The sequence below is a fragment of the Miniopterus schreibersii genome (assembly GCF_964146895.1).
Source record: "Miniopterus schreibersii genome assembly, chromosome: 12".
Lineage (NCBI taxonomy): Eukaryota > Metazoa > Chordata > Mammalia > Chiroptera > Miniopteridae > Miniopterus > Miniopterus schreibersii.
Window position 1 is genome coordinate 33830728 of NC_138112.1, and position 18324 is coordinate 33849051.

Consider the following 18324-nt stretch of genomic DNA (forward strand, 5'->3'; position numbering starts at 1 on the left):
TGTAAATACCATGTAATGATTTAACCAAAAACTGTGGTACAATTGTATGGAAGGATGGGGCAAGGAAGTGGTGTTAGAGAAGTCTTCCATTGTTCAAAGTCAGTAGATAATTTCTGAACTTAAAAATCAAGAACAATAGTATAGGTATATTGTTTGGAAAACAGAAGTAAATACCAAAAGAAACAGCTGAAAGGGTATCTGAGCTGGGTCTTGAAAAGAATAAAGAAGTTCCCAGTTGCACAAAGGGTGAACTCCAAGGTGAGAGGGTGTGACAAAGGACGGATATTCTCACACAAGCGTGATGGAGAAAAATAGTAAATACAAAGGCACAGAAGCATAGGAGCATCATTTTGAGGGGGAAATGGTGAGTTGTCCCATGCGGCTGCAGTGTGGGAGGCATGCTGGGGGAGAAAATGGTGGGAAACAAAGCAAGAGGGGAATTTGTGGCCAGAGCCCAAGAGCCTATCATGTAGTCCAAGTGGTCCTCTCCCTGTAGCTGGTGGCAGAATAACAGGTACAAACCTCTGTAAAACCATTTGGAAATACACGTCGGAAGCCATTAAGATGTCCTAGTGATTCTATTCTTGGGGATTGTTCTTAAGGAAATGCATTTTTTTAAAGGATGGAATGAGCAATATACATTAAGGTATCTATTGCATCATTATTAGAAATAGTGAAAAATTGGAAAACAACCATTTCCATCAGAGGAGACTACTTAAGTAAAAGATGGTGCATTTATCCAGTGAAAAATAAATAAGCAGATTGGTGTGCCTATCAGAATTTAGGTGGGCTCACCAGGAGGCCTGCTGGGCCCAGGGGAGGGGAGAAGGTCCAAGATGGGCAAAAAAGGAAGGGTAGAAGTAGAGTGCACCCTAGGTTGTCCCAGCAAGGGCACGGAAAGGGGAGCTGCCATTTGTTTATTGGGCATTTCCCTTCCAGTATCTGATTTCATCCTCACAGCAATCCCCTGAGGGTGGTATTAATACCATACCCATTTTACAGACAAGGACTGTAAAATGCGTGATTGGCCCAGGACCATCTAGCTTTGAAGTAGAGGAGCTGAGATTCCAACCTAAGTCTATGTGGAGGCAGAGCAGTTAGTGCTTTTCCTCTGCACCTGGATGCCAATTATCAGTGACAATCATGTTGTCTATGGGGTATCACTTTTACATGGCCGTGGCATCTTTCTTCAGTCATGGGGAAGCAGGGCCATGCTTGTGTGGAGACCAGGGGTTGGCAGGAGCTAAATCGAAAAAGCTGTATGATACACTTCTTAGCAATAAAAATAGAACATATAATTGTGTCAGTGATGAAAGCAGCCAAAAAAATTATGCTCACAGTCAACAGCAGGAAGGGGCAAGGAGAAATGGAAACAGATAATGTGTGAGTAAGGGTTCTCTTTCCTTTCTCTTGTTTTTGGGGTTTATGTTCTTTTCACTGTATTCTTTGCACAATAAAAAAACAATTTACAGTGAAAAATGGAAAGACTGAGAAAATATGAGCCCCTGGGGTGGCCCATGGCCGTGCCTTGAGTCCAGCTGCAGCTCCGGGCCTTCCAAAGCTGTTCTGACAGCAGTGCTCATAAAGAAGTTGGCTTCTTCTAGACAAAGCCGGGAAGGAGAGCAGCATGGCACGTGACCCATCCCGAGAGGCTTCAGGTCTTTGTCGTCATGCTCCAGACAATGGTGTCATTGCTGCATTCCTGTGATGCTCTCACCTGAGCTGGGGAGGCGTGGCTGTGACTGGCACTTCCCAGCCTGGGCAGCTTTGCATCTCATGGTTGTTGCTGTTTCCTGTTCATTCGCTTGCTGTTGGCTCTCCCGCCTGGGGCTTGGGTTCAGCCTTGCTGGAGGAAGGACCAGTGTGGGATTCTCTCTGATTGGGACAAAGGCCAAAGTGACCCCAGCCAGCAAAAAGGACAATGGAACAGCAGCAACCATGCCTAGGCTTCAGAGCTGGGGCCCAGTGATTTTCCTTTGTTCAGACTCACCCCCCATACCTCACTGGATTTTATTTTGACCATTCCTTTCAGGATTCCATGCATTTGCCGTTGCTCTTCCCTCAGTCTTCCTGTGCTTCCTGAAAAGCTAAACCTGCCCATCCTTTAATACCGCTTCCTTGAGGAAACATTTCCCAATCTCCTCTGGCTCCCCCAGCACTTGATTTGTATCTTTCCTATGGCAATTGTTTTTTCTGCAGTAAGTTACAGTTATTTATGTCCTTGTCTGTTTCTCCCCCTAACTGGTGAGCTTCTCAAGGTGACCAAGGAACCTATCTTATCCAACTCTGATTCCCCACACAGCATGGTCAACGTCTGGCGTATGGTAGGTGCTCGATCAATGTGTGGAATGATATTAAATTACAATGGGTGAGTTCTTCCTCTTTCTGTGTCATGGACCCTCTAGGGAAGCTGTTAAAATTGTAGGCAGATGACCAGTTGGTTTTATACTCATTTCTTTCCCGTGCAAGAGAGTTAAATCTAGCTGTGGACCCTTATTCCAGAGCTTTCAGCCAGTTCTTAAAGGCTGTAATAATATGAATAATAACTAACATGTGCAGAGACTCTTACTTACACTTTCACACACATTAACTCTGCTGGGTCTCACCAGGACGCTAGGAAGTAGGCTGGGTGGGCAGTAGTAATTGGCTTGTCCCAGTGTTACAGCTGAGGAAACCAAGGCTCAGAAAAATGAAGTGATTTGCTCAAGATTACATCAACTGAAAGTAGAGCTGGGACTCAAACCTGGATATACTGACTCCAAATCCCATGCTTTGGGGATTGCAGAGGTGACAGGAACACACTCTAGTCCGCTTAATAAACATTTGCAGAATGAAGGAAGGAAACCCATGAGTTAACCCTTGACAGGTGTGCTTGCATCGGGTTCCAGTTATTACTCCCATGAGTGTCTATATGCTCATTAAGGGTTTAACTCTTTGAGGATAGGGATCCATCCCTTCTCCTTTATTTCTCTCCCCAAAGCTCAGGTGTCTAGCAAGCCCCCCACACTTGCTAGGTCTGGGTTTCCATGTCTCTAGAGCAAGGAGGCTGAGCTAGAAGTTTAAATTGGGTCACATTTCCCTCCAGGGCCCAGCACAGAGCCTGGCCCACAGTTTCCATCCCCCGCCCGGTGGGTGACTCCCAGCTCCAACACTAGAGGCCTCCAGGACTCCAGCTGACATGATGGAGTGTGTACCATGCACGTTGCAGCCTCTTCCGAGGCTGGATGTGGAAACTGAGCCTCCTCCAGACAGCAGGGCTGCTCCGCTCACGCGGATCAAGTTGGGAGCCTCATTAGTCATGTCAGATGACATAGTTAACACTTGGGGCCAGCACAGCCAGTTCATCAAAAGCTCCTATGTGCCTGGCTCCATGGCTGCAGCTGAGGAACTACTGTATGTGGAGCAGGCAGCACATCAGAGGAGCAGCGCCAGAGTGCTTCCAAATTGGTTTTGATTAATTGCATGGACATGTCTTTAATTGGTGCCAGGGTAGCGGCCAGGGAACTTATGGGAAAGCAGGATGTTATGCTTTCATTCCCTGAAGTCCCATAAAGCATGAAAGATGAGGAACAGAATCACTGCTCGTTGAAAATTTATCGACCGTGCAGACCCAGAAAACACAAATAACTATCTGAATCGAAACCTAACCTCATTTTCCCAACTCATTGGAAGCCATGCATGTTCCCCTCCGTGCCCCTGCCTGCCTGCTGAGATGTGCAACTGAGCAAAAGGTGTGATTTCTAAGAAACCAGTGCTTCACTACGGAGACGGAGACGGCACGCTCGCTTTCCCAGATGGGCACGGAGGCCTCTGGGAAGGCCCCCCGCTCAAAAACATCTCGCCCTCCAGCCCATCACCATCCCAGGAACTGGCATCAGAGGCTGGTTCACATTGGGTGGAGCATTTATTTACACGTTCATACTTTCTTTTCCACTCCTTGGATGTTTAGGACACACGTTCTGAATGTGTACAAATACGAAGCACTGTGTGGTGTCATGCAAAACACAGAGTGGAGTCAGGCACAGGCCCTTCCTTCGGGGAAATGGCTGTCTAGGAGACAGGAGAGGACAGGTTCACACATTAACTCGCGCATGCCGGGTGCATCACCTAGGAGATGAAGCCTTGCGATTTGGTGTCAAGAGAACCTGGGCTGAAATCTCAGCTCTGATTCTTATTACTGAGTCACCTCACAAGTCACTTTGATTCTCTTGAGCTTTGACTACAGAAGGGGATAATAACGCCTCACATGGTGGCCATGAGGCTTATGAATTAGCAGAGTTGAAAGTGCTCCACATAGGGCCTGGCTCTGATCAATAAATGGTTGCTAATTCTGAGTCAGTGTCACCAAGGAGGTTCTGATAGAGTGATATGTGAGAGTTCATATATTGAAGGAACAAGTGTTTACCACCGATCAAAGACTGTGCCAGGCTCTGTGCTGGGCATTAGGGGTTGAGTTAGGAAGCTCTGCCCTGAGGTCCACTACGGAGTAGCGATGCTATACTATGGTAAGAAGGGCAAACTGTCCCAGATGTGCCTACAGAAGCCTACTCAGAGTCAACGGTGAGGAAAGGAGGCAGTGGTCACTTCTACCTGGGGAAATCAGGAGAGATTTGCCTGAAGAGGCAATGCTTATGCCACGTCCTAAAACATGAGAGGATTTTCCTTTGCAGATAAAGTGCACAAGGCCAGGTTCCTTCTTTTTGTTCCTAGAGCAAACATAGGTTAGGATCTTGGAATCAGCTGCTCTCCTTATACGGAAAGTTCTTCCCCAAGATTTTCCTAAAGCTGACTCCTTTTATAACCTGATATTTTCTTATTTGTTCCTCTGTTTGTTGTATATCTTCCCCACTATCATGATGGTCCATGAGAACCATGGATCAAATGACAGGTCCGTGAAGACATGAGACCTTGTCTTCTTCTTCACCATATTACATCTAGAACACTGCGGGGCGTAGCATAGCGTAGGTATTCAATATATGTGTGGCTTGAATAAATAAATAAACAATAGGAAGGACAGGAGGGCATGCAGCTGAACATGAGGAATGACTGAAGCACAGGAATTGAAGGGTGGTAAAAGAAGAGGTGGCCTCTGAGCTGCACCGTGAAGGCAGAGAAGGATGGCAACGTGGTAAGAATGTTGGGGAGGGGATCAGGAGGATTAAATCAGATAACTTTTAAATCCCTCCCAACCCTGGCCTTCTAACGACTTCTCCCAAACAAATCATACCTTGCCAGCCTTCCTAGTCCCCTCACTCACACCCCTCCTCCCCTCGCCACCCTGTCTGGAGGCCGCAAGGACATCTGACACACCATTTCCTGCCAATGTAAATCATGGGCTGCTGTGTGATGCTTGTTCTCGGTTTTTACCATCCCCCAGGTGGAGATGGCCCCATAACTCAGGGTAGAGGCCCCAAGCAAAGCCAGCCTTTCCACAGGGTGGCAAATAAAGGGGAATTGTTTACCTACCAGCACCTTCCTGGCCCTGCTCCCAGATAATTTTATGTCTTCTGGTCCTGGATCTGCTCCTTAGTTGGATGCACCTCAGTTCACTTGCTAGAGCACTGATGTGTGACTGTTTAACTGCCGCTGCTTCCTGTCCCAGGGATCCTGGGCTTTAGGAAGCATGGGAAAGAGACAAGAAAGAGCTTTATATGAGGTAAACTGTGACAGTAATAATAAAGGCCCCAAACTAACTTATGCTTACATAGTGCTTAATAATTTACAAAGCCCTAGAGAACTCCTATTCATCCTTCAAGACCCTGCATAAATGTTACCTGTTTTCACCAACCCTCAACTCTCCCAGGAAGAGCTCATCTTTCCATCCACACTTTGTAACATTTCCATTAGAGCCCTTACTACCTTTTAATAAATTTATTTGTGTATGTGTCTCACTTCCTCCACTAAACCATCAGCTTCTTGGGAGCAGGTCTTTTTTCCCAGTAAAACACGTTTATTTATTTTTTAAAAAGTAATTTTCATTATACATATTTTTCTAATTATAAAAGTAATATTTATCATTACAATGATTAAAAGTTGCATATATAAAAGTAAAATGAAGAAAATTTAAAACCACCTATAATTTTATCACCCAGATAAAACCACTGGTAACATTTTGAGTCTATCTTGAGCCTTTTTTTTAGCATATAGAAAGTAAAAGTGGGGCTGTATAATTCATGTAGCTTTATAGTTTTATTTTTATCTCCTATTCTATTGTGAACATCTTCACATATCATTGACAATTCTTCAAAAACATTTTACTTTTAAAAATACCTTTATTGATTTCAGAGAGAGGAAGGGAGAGGGAGAGAGAGAGACAGAAACATCAATGATGAGAGAGTCATCACTGATCTGCTGCCTCCTGCACGCCCCTGACTGGGGATTGAGCCTGCAACCCGGGCATGTGCCCTGACCGGGAATCGAACTCTGATTGCCTGGATCCTAGGTTGACACTCAACTGCTGAGCCACGCCAGGCCGGGCAAAAACATCATTTTAAATGACTGCGTTATTTCATCTAATGAGTACACTAAAATTTACCTGACAATTTCCCCATTGTGGGATTTGGGTTATTTACTTCTTTTTACTATTTTACAAATAACATGAATAGCAGTACACCTAAATCTTTGTCTGCCTCTTTAACTATTTCCCTAGGAAAGATTCCCAGAAGTGGAATTTCTAGGTCAACTGATTTAAACTCTTAAAGGTTCTTGATGCTTATTGCCAAATTGCTCTGAGAAAGTGATACCAATTTACAATTCCTCCAATGCATGAGTGGGCCCATCTCACAGTGCCCTGGCCTGCATTAAGTATTATCTCATTGGAATCTACCAAATCCAGAGTTCTTTTCCCAATGTCCCTCAAGGTGAGTGACTTTTCTTACACAGCAGAAATTATACAACCAAACCTAGAGATGTATTCTTCCAACCTGGAAGGATATATTTATTTCAACCTGGGAGGATATATTTATTTCAACAGTGCTCCTGCTACTTTAAACATTTCTATAATCTTGATTTGAAAATTGCCTGCAGAGTGTTCAACCCATTCTTTTGCATCTAAATTACAATACAATTCTATCTCCGGGGAATGATTTTTTTTATTTTTGGCAACAGTCAAAAGCCATTTGGAACTCATGGTAAATGAGATGAGGAGCTGCAGCTGGGTTTGGGATCAGACATGCGGTGTAATTTTACAGTAATAGGGTTGAGGTCTTTTCATGACTTGTAAAGGGAAAGTCCCACAGGAGTTCTGGGCAATAGCGGTATCATCAGAAAAAGTGCCAAGCCTCCCAGCAGGACCATTCCAAAGTGACTACTCTCAGGTGGAGGCACATGTCTAGCACATGTAATTATGGAACCTCTTCTCATGACTTCATCGTCACTCCATGAATAGCCCCAGGGACAGGCATCAACTTATTTCAGAGCTGATCCTTGTCTTTTCATCAGTCCCTCTTGGGCCTGATGTGATTCTAAGACAAAGACCTAAGAGGGCCAGTTTAAGGGAAGGGTGGGTCATGGCATAGCAATGGAAAGAGCCCTTGGACTGAAGTCCGAAAGAACTGGGTCTGAGGCCTGGCTCTACCTTTTACCAGCTGTGTATTAGGCCTCATTTGTACAGCATCCAACTTCACAGGATTGTTAGGAGGAATGGAGAACACATATAACCACACACAGATACACAAATACACATACACACACACAGGCATTCAAAATAGCTAACATGTTGAGCACTTACTCTATGCCAAGTAATCCACTTTATATGCATGTGGCACACCACATTGGTTGGTCACCCAGAAGCCACTTGTCCCTTGTTACCTCCTATCAAATCTTCCTTCCTTCCTTCCTTCCTTCCTTCCTTCCTTCCTTCCTTCCTTCCTTCCTTCCTTCCTTCCTTCCTTCCTTCCTTCCTTCCTCCCTCCCTCCCTCCCTCCCTCCCTCCCTCCCTCGCTCCCTCGCTCCCTCGCTCCCTCGCCAGTCCTGGGCCTATTTTTCTCAGACCCATCCTCTAGCTCTCTCCTGCTCCCTATAACATAAGGAGGTTGATCCATTCAGCCTTCGAATTCAGGCTCCAAGGCATCTGACTTCCAGCTGAGATTGGCCAAAGGGAAGTACTAGCAGGAGAATGTGGGTAGGTAGATGGGGAAGGAAGAGGCCAGGGCATTTCTTCTCCCCCCCATCTGCCTCAGTGGCATCTCTGGCTATACATTCTCCATGGCTCCCACCAAGAGGCCTGATAGGGTTCAAGCTTCTGATCACCTAGTTCTTGGGTCCTGAGTCCTGGTGACACACCTTCCCACCTCTGCCTCTTTGCCTTATGGGTGGCAGTGGTTTCCTGCTCTTGCTAAGGTCTGAGATGCCTCTCTAACGTATCCCATCACTTGTGTAGCCAATCCACTGCATTAAGACCCCTGTAATGTAAATACTTGAAGTGGCTTCTTTTCTCTCAGTTAGACCTGAACTGATCCCCATCGGTCCCCCACACCTTTGCAGGCCAGGCTCCGTGCAAGATGCCCTAGGCAGGATGTGCCCCCAGGAGTGAAGTGAAAAGCCTCAGAATATGCCAGTCTCTCCTGAGACATCACTAACCCCACAGAATTTACAGGGAGATCCTGCCATAGCCTGGGCTTTCTCTTCCTTCCAGAGGCAAGCCAAAAGCAATATGCAGGTCCCTGGGTATGTCCCCTTCACTGCCCACTGCACAAATTGGGGATGCTTATGGATGGTTGTGGAAATGCTTGTTGGTTTTCACATACTCCCAGCCAAATGCTCTCACCAGCAGCTCTCAGGTTCAGGCTTCCACAGCTTACTTTCTACTCCCTTGCCAGAGTATTTGCTTCAGCAAAATGCCAGGGGTGAATTGTCCAGAAAGGTTAACAATGAAGAGAAGCCAGAGATACTGAGCTACTGTTATGATACATACCTGCCATGGGATTTTGTAGACAAACAGACTGAACACAAAACCCATTTCCCCATTTAAAGCTTTATGGCTTTGGCAATTTAGACAACAATTCTGAGCTTCAGTTTTCTTATCTATAAAATGGAGACAATAAATGTCTTTCTCACAGAATTATTGTTTCTAGTCTGACAACTTCCAGAAACATGATCAATTATTCTAGCGTAGATGGGTCTCCCATCCCACCCCCTGCTACAGGCACATAGAGATTCTGGATGAACTCTACCAAAAATGTCATGTTTTTATTGCCAAATTTGAAAACTATAAAGAGAAATCCCCAGATGTCAGAAATGAAAAAGAAATTAAAAAACAGGGTACTGATGATGTTCCTTAGCACCACACAGGGAATTCACACTTAGCTATAGATCCTGAGAGCTGTAGGCCAGGTTCCACTGTACACTAAGGAGTAGGACATGGGGCTTAAGTCCCAGCCAGGTAAGGAAACTTGAGCCGAGCCCCCTGCTTAAAGCCCTGACATTGGAAGCTTTGCCCCCTTCCATGAAAAGGAGACTGGAAAAACTATACCCCAGGGTTAGAAAAGTTGCAAGGAAGTTTGATGTCTGAAGGCCTTGGGTGGGAGAAAAAATGGCACTCATGAGAAAAAGAAACTCTAATCTCTGCCAAATGCATATGGGGGTTTAAATGTTCTCTACCCGCATATGTTGGCACCTACTGAGATAACCTAACATAAAAATTGGTCCAGACAATTAAAACTCTTAGGTTAGGGCTGAAGTAAGACCTATTAAAATTCTTAGGTTAGGGCAGAAACAAGTTTGAAATAGCTCTGTAGGAATGCCTAACAATATAGGGCTTGCAGAATCCACTAAAAAAGCAATCTCTGATAAAGATGCTCACAAAAAGTAACAAACCACATGAGGAAAGAAATGACCAAGATGGAGAGTCAACAAACACAACCAACTAGAGAGAAGAAGGGTAAAAATAGAAATCTGAAAGAGACTATGAATTACGGTGATTAAAATAGAGAGATAAGAAAGTAAGGGAAACCATAATAACAGAATAGAATAGTATGAGGGGAAAAGAGTTGGGAAATTTTTTAAAGAACCATATAAAACTTCCTGAAATATAAAACATAGTCACTAAAATTAAAAACTCAAAGGATGAGTTAAAGTACATATTAGATCTAGCTGAAGAGGGAATTAGGAGAGACAATGGAGGAAATAAATCAAAACAGAGTAAAGAGACAGAAAGAAATAGAAAACCTAAACAAGAGTTTAAGAGATATGAAGAATAAAATGGGAAAGTCAAGCATATGTCTAACAGGAATTCCAGAAAGATTTAATAGGGGGAGTGGTGGGAAATAATTTTTAAAAATATTATAGCTGTATTAGTCAGGGCTATCCAGAGAAACAGAACCAATACATGTGTATGGAAAAAAAAAATCTATCTTATATCTATACCATATATATACGTATGTATATATATCCATATCCATATATATTTATTTATTATAAGGAATTGGCTCACACAATTATGGAGGCTGACAAACCCCAAGATTTACAGTGGGCAAGCTGAAGTGTACTTCCAGGCTGAGTCTAAAGGCCTAGGAACCAGGAGAACCAATGGCATAAGTCTGCAGTCTGAAAGCCAGCAGGCTCAAGACCCAAGAGGAGCTGATGTTTCATTTTGAGTCTGAAGGTAGCAAAAGACTGATGTCCCAGCTCAAACAGCCAGGCAAAGGGAAATTCTTCTTACTCCTCATAGGGTCAACCTTGCTGTTCTGGTCAGGCTTGGTTAGATGACAGCCACTCACATCGTGGAAAGCAAGCTGCCAAACTCTGCCTATGGATTCAAATGTTAATCTCATCCAAAAACATCCTCACACACACATACAGGTTAATGTTTGACCAAATATCTGGATAACCCATGGCCCAGCCAAGTGGACACCTAAATTCAACCATCACAAAGGTCGATAATTTTCTGAAATTGAAGAAACATACCAAGATAGTCAATCAACAGTTTTATAACTAGTCAAGCCCCAGTGGCACTGCACAACCACAAGTCCAGAGAAAAATACAAAAGCCTTCAGTGAAAAGAGACAGATTACCAAAAGGGATGTTAACTATAGTGGCAGCACCCTTCTCATCCGCAACAGTGGGAGCCAAAGGACAAGAGGATAACATCTTCACCGTGTGGAAAGAAAATAAGTCTCAAACCAGAATTCTACACACAGTTAAATTTATAAGTGAGAGTTAAATTCTCAGACAAGCAAAAACAATGAGTCTGCTTCACATAAACTCTTGCTGAAAGAGCGCTGATAAATATACTTCAGTAAGAAGAAAATGCAATCAGAGAGAATTGAAACGCAAGGAGTGCAACGCAGGTGAGGTGCTCGAGCCAGCTCTCATCAGTCCAGAGGGCTGATTATTAAAATTTTAAGAATTTTATGAACTGGTTGTTAAACATGGTCATGATAAGAAATGAAATTATGTAAACTTATAATTAAATGAATTATTTAAAAATAAAGGTAAAAAAGCATCACCACGCATTACTTCTTAGTTATTTTACTAAAATTTGGCTATTACCTATGCTCTCGAGGTTATTCATACCTCCTGTATCTATAGGTAAAACTACTGTGCAATGGTGTGCTACTGTGCATCTCCTCCCATCTTTGCATTTGGTGATGTCACATTGGTAGCTGGAGTATTTACATCCCAGAGACCAACAAATGCTATAGATCAGGTCTCCACTACCCCCTACCACATGAGAGTTGATTGTTAAATACTTATCAACACACCGCTGATAGAAGAAATTGGTTTTCACTCCCAGGTATATATCTAAGAGAATTAAAAATGTATATCCACCAAAAAACTTGTAATGAATGTTCGTAGCAGCATTATGCATACTAGCTAAAAGATGGACACAATCCAAATGTCAGTCAACTAATGAATAGATAATAAATTGCTATATCCATAAAATGGAATAGTATTCAGGCATAAAAAGGAATGAGGTACTGATGCCTGCTCTAACATGAATGAAACTTATAAACATTGTGCTAAGTGAAAGAAGCCAGACAGACACAAGAAGACCATATAGCCCGCCCGGGCATGGCTCAGTGATTAAGCGTCGACCTAGGATCCAGGCGATCAGGGTTCGATTCCCCGTCAGGGCACATGTCCGGGTTGTGGGCTGCAGCCGATCAATGACTCTCTCATCATTGATGTTTCTGTCTCTCTCTCTCCCTCTCCTTTCCTCTCTCTGAAATCAATAAAGATATATTTTTTTTAAAAAAGACCATATATTGTAAGATTACATTTAAATGAAATGTACGGAACAGGCAAATCCATAGGGACAGAAAATAGATTAGCCAGGGGCTGGGGGTAAGAGAGTATGGATAGATAATGGGCATGGGGTTATTTTGAAATGATAAAAATGTTCTAAAATTAGTGGTGATGGTTGCATAATTATGTGAATCTACCCAAAATGATTGAATTGTACCCTTTAAAGGGGTGAACTTAATTGTATGTGAATTATATTTCAATAAAAAGAAAGGTAGGAAAAACAATGGTATAGAGGTTTGTAAATCTAAATAGATACTAGTTGTTAAAACATCTAATGGAGGGGTTAGTGGTTAAAAGTAGGTTGGAACTAAAATAATAAAAACCAAATTACTTTGAAAATAGGAGGGGTGGAGATCACAATTAAAGAATTCTAAGGCTCCTGAAATCTTCACAGTGAGCTAGGGATGGTATTAAGTTGACAATGGTAAGTTAACTGTGCACATTAATAATGTCAGAACATCCACTAAAAGAATAGAATTAGAATGTATGACTTTTGAACCACTATGAGAATAAAAAGGGAGTAAAGAAAACTGGATCAAAAGATGGCAGGATAAGAGAACAAAGAAAACACTTGGCAAATAGAAAAACACAAAACAATGGGGGAAAATAGCCCCAATATGTCATAATAATAAAAAATATAAGCATGCCTAAGAAAAGACAAAGATTCTCAGACCGGGTTTTTGAAAGTACAGCTCTATGTCAATTATGAGAATAAATTCATAAGATAATGACATAGAAATGTTAAAAGGATGGAGGAAGCCCTGGTGTGGCTCAGTTCGTTGGACATCATCCTGTGCACAGAAAGGCTGCTGGTTCGATAGCCGGTCAGGGAATATGCCCGGGTTGCAGGCTTGATCCCCTGTGAGGGGCGTGCAGGGGGCAGCCAATTGATGTTTCACTCTAACATCCATGTTCTCTCTCTCTCTTCCTCTCCTTTCCTCTCTCTCTAAAAAATCAATTTTTAAAAAGTGGGAGAAAACATGTTAGGCATATTCTAAGCAAAATAATGCAATAATATATTTTAAGGCAAAAAGCATTATTAGGGAGAGAGTCATACGCTTTAAAGATAAAAGGGACAGTTCATCAGTAAGATATAATGACCCAGAACATCTTTGTACCAACTGGAAACATTTCCTCCAAATATATAAGACAAAATTACAAGGAGAAATGGACAAATTTATATAGTGGGAGATTTTTTAAAAGCAAAAATAAACAAAATGTAATGTTCTTTTTTTGGTTAATACTTTAATATTAAGAAAGCTAAAATTTTAAATATGACTAGGATTCTATACATTATATTTATGTAACAATTCTGGCTTTACCTTCTCAAGAGCAGTTGCCCAGAATGAAGGAAAGGCAACCTAGAGAGTGCCTGGGACCTGCACTGCCTTCTCAGGCCCAGGGTTCCCTGGTGGGACACAGATTTGAAGTGCGAAAGTAAGCGAGCCCTCCCTGTCCATCTCCCCTGCTCACTTTTGTTTTTATTTGAAGCATTTCTGAATAACAAATGCAAGCTTAGGTTTGGGTATAAAACACTAGATGGCCATTCCAATTCAGGATTGTCTTTCATTAGAGGTAACCTGGCACAAAAAGGACATGAGTTACCCCTCCTAACAAGGACACCGTGACAGAAGGCAAAGGTCATACGTAAGTCATTTGTGATCTCTGAGTATAAAGTCATCTGTAAAATGAAGGGATTTGACCAGATGGCCTCTCATGTCATAGTGGGAGATTTTAACACATCTTCCTTAGTAGCTGATAGATTGACAAAGTACTCGTAACGCTATAGAGGATTTGAACAACACAAACATAATAGTCCAGATTTTTTCCTTCCATTTTTCCATACTTACGTTCTTACGCCTTGAAAGTTCTTCCTCCCTGTTGCTGTTCACTGAGTCAGTTGCAAAGCCTTGTGGATTTTCACTGTATAGTGGTTTGGTTCTGTGCCAATACTCTTTCATCCTACAGCTAGTTCTTTGGGTCAGGCTTTAGTTGCCTCTTGTCTGAACCATTGTAATTATCTCCTAATTGATACTCCTGTTCATAGGCAATTATAGAGAATTGCTCAAATGGCATGTGGTTCAGTAGTTTCATTTTGATGTTATAAGTTCTATCTTTGGAGTAAGGCGGACCGAAGGTACTGCAATATTTCAGTCACAGTGAAATCACTTGGACTGAATTGAGCTCTGATGTGAAGCAATTGGCCATCTGCAGGGATGGTAAAGACAAAATCCTGGGAAACTCCCTCTGGCTGGTATGTTATTCCAGGCACATACAGTATCCTCTTTATGGAAAATGTTATGGGGGAGGGGAATATTTTGAATCTGTACTTCTCCTGTACAACCAGTTTATATCTATTTTACGGACAGTCGTGTAATTGATATTTCCAATTTGCTAGGTTCACTAGGAAACTCAAGCCAAATTTACTGTCCACTTTAAACAAATATGTAGAATAATATCTAATATTTATTGAATGCTTGCTCTGAACCAAGCACTGTTCCAAATGCTTTTCATGTATTAATCTATTTAACCTCCATCTCATTCCAATGAGATAGGGCCATTATGACCCCCATTTTAAGATGAGGAAATTGAGGCCCAGAAAGGTTATATAACTGGCCCAGGGTACACAGCTAGTAAGATGGAGAGTCAGAATTTGAACCCAGGCAGTCTGGTTCCACAATCCACACTCTTAATCACTATATGATATTACCTCTTTAAGTCTTATGACATGCAATTCTGTGTGCTAATCATATCCTCTGGTTTTATTAATTTCCTATGCTTATACTGTTGCTTCTGGCCAAGATGCAATAATAGGGACTGGATTTATCTTCCACTGAAGCAGCTAAAAACCTGGACATAATATATGAAACACAGTTTTTAAGACATTGTATATCAGGCAACTAAAGACAGTAATCGATGAGAAACAGAAAACAAGTGAAGTAAGCCCTACAATTGCCCCTGTTTATCTCCTAGAGAGAGTTTCTAGGCTGTGATGCTGAGGGAGTAAACTCAGGCAGAACCCAATAATTTCCCTGAGTTTAAGAGATGGATTTAGGAATCTGGGGCGGTCAAGGTGGTAAGAGTTCACAGGGAAGAATATCAAAGAGAAGAGAGCTGCACACCTGGCCATCTACTGAGGGTTCCCCTTGATCTTCAGTATGCATATGAGGAAACCACCTGAAGCCAGAGAGAGCACAGTCTAAAAGGACTAGAAAGAAGAGCTCTTGGAGATCATATAGGTCTAGTTTCTATTCCCAACATTCAGAGTGGCAAGGCATATTTCACAAGCATCAGGAGAGCTTTGCCATAATAGTGGGGTAAAATTAGCCCTAAACTAATGTTGCTCTGGTCCCATCTAACAAAGCTTAAAAGTAATAGCCAAAAACTATTTCTAAAAGCTAAAGGACCCATACAGAAGCTTCCATATGAGGAGAAAAATCAGTCAAATGAAACTAACCAAGATAGGTATAATGGATAGATAAGAACATTAAAACAGTTATAACTGTATTCCATATGATCAAGATGCTAGAGAAAAGACTGAGCTTGTTAAGTAGAGAAATGGAAATATTAAAAAGACCCAAAGTCCCAGAAACAGCAAACATACTCAGTATCCATATCTTGGTTTCTAAATACCATTTTCCAATAAAAGGAACCATAGCTCTTGAGAGAAATGGTTAGTTGCAGATAAGGACCTGGGAAAATATAAGATGATCCTGGAGCATATTGTAGTACCAGAAAGTAAGCAAATCTTCAAAAAAAACAAAAGAATGAGAGGGAGTATGTCAAAGAGACACAGAAGCCAACCACAAAGAGCATTCAATGGCCAAATCTAGAACAATTTGAGCAACAAAATAAATAACATAGTATTGGATTACAACCCGAAATATGAAATAAATACACATGTGTCCAAACTGATATTAAATAACTGAATAAATAAATAAGGAAGAAAAAAATAACTCTTCTATATAGAAGAATTCCAAATAATATATGTAGATACTCCTCCTCTCCAGGAGGAAGAACTTAATCACTCTTCTCCCCTTGAGTATTGGCTAAACTTAATGACTTGTTTCCAAAGAACAGCATGGAAAGGGAAAAATAGTAGCTTCACAGTAGGAAAATCTAGCAAAACTACCTTAACCAAGTGATTAAAGTTTACATCACCAGTAATGTCATGTGGATATCATGTGCACTCTAATTTGATGTAATAAAAAGGACATTTCACCTCTATGCTATTCTTTTCCAAAACCCATAACTCCAGTCTAATAATCATGACAAGAACATAAAACAAACCCCAAATTAAGGGGTATTCTATAAAACACATGACCAGTACTCATCAAAACTTTCAAGGTCATGAAAAACAAGAAAAAGACTAAGAAACTGCCATGAGTCAAAAGAGACATAACAACTAAATGAAATATGATGTCCTTAATTGGTTCCTGGAACAGAAAAAAGACATTAATGGAAAAATTGTTGAAATATGAAAAAAATGTGGGGTTTGGCTCATAGTAATGTATCAATGTTGGTATCTTAGTTTTTCTAAGTACAGCATAGTAATGTAAGATAATAACATTAGGGGAAACTGAAACTGAATGAGGTGCATATGGGAATACTCTGCACTATCTTTGCAAATTTCCTGTAAATCTAAAATTATTCCCAAATAAAAAACCTATTAAAAACCCCAAATTGAACTTCTAGAGATGGGAATTACAATATTGGAGACAAAAAAATACACAAAATGGGATAAAAATAGATTAGATATTTCAGAAGAAAGGATTAGTGAAGTTAGAGACACAGCAATAGAAACTACACAAAAAGACACAACGAGAGGAAAAAAAGAAGAAATTGGACAGAGCATAATGAGCTGAAGGACAACTTCAAGTGGCCCAATACACATGTAACTGGAGTCCTAAAGGAGGAAGGGGTCAGAAAATACTTGAAGAAACAATGGCCATAAATTTCCCAAATTTGATGAAAACTTTAGGCCCACAAATCCAAGAAGGTCAATGAATCCCAAACACAAGAAACATGAAGAAAACTATGCCAGGGCACTTCTTAATCAAATTGCTAAAGTCAGTTATAAAGAAAAAGTCTCGAGAGCACCAAGAGAGGAAACAGCACATACAGAGAAGCAAAAATAAGCATTATAAGAGAATTTTCACCAGAAAGAATGCAAGACAGAAGATAGTGGAGCAAAATATTTAAGGTACATAAAGAAATAAAAGAATTGCCATCCCACCAGTATGGCTCAGTTGGTTGGAGTGTCATCCCATACACCAAACGGTGACGGGTTCAATTCTCAGTCAGGGCACATACCCAGGTTGCAGGTTCGATCACCGGTCGGGGTGCCTATGGGAGACAACTGATTGATGTTTCTCTTACACATCAATGTTGCTTTCTCTAAAATCAATGTTAAAAAATTTTAAAAAGAATCGTCAACTTATAATTTGAAAATATGTTTCAAAAGCAAATGTGACAATGGGGAAAGAATCCCCATTCTTTCAACAAATGGTGCAGGGACAAGTGGATATCTACATGCAAAACAATGAAACGGGACACTTACTTCACACCATATAGAAAAACCAACTCAAATGGATCAAAGGCCTATATGTAACAACTAAAACTATAAAACCATTGGAAGAAAACACAGGGGTAAATCTTCATGACTTTTGGTTGGCAATGGTCTCTTAACATAAGCAATTGAAGAAAAAGTAGATAAATTTGACTTCATCAAAATTTAAAACTTTGTGCATCAAAGGACACTATCAAGAAAGTGAAAAGACAATCCACAGAATGGCAGAGAATATTTGCAAATGATACATCTGATAAGGTTATCAGATATGTGAATTCACCAGTATCCAGGATATAAAAAGAACTCTTACGACTCAGCAACAAGGAGACAAACAACCCAAATAAAAAATGAGCAAAGGACTTGAATAGGCATTTCTGCAGATATGCACAGGGCCAAAAAGCACATGAAAAGATGCTCATTATCATTAGCCAGTACCAAATTGGCTAAATCAAAACCACAATGACATATTACTTAACACAAGGATGAATATACTTTTTAAAAATTTTTAA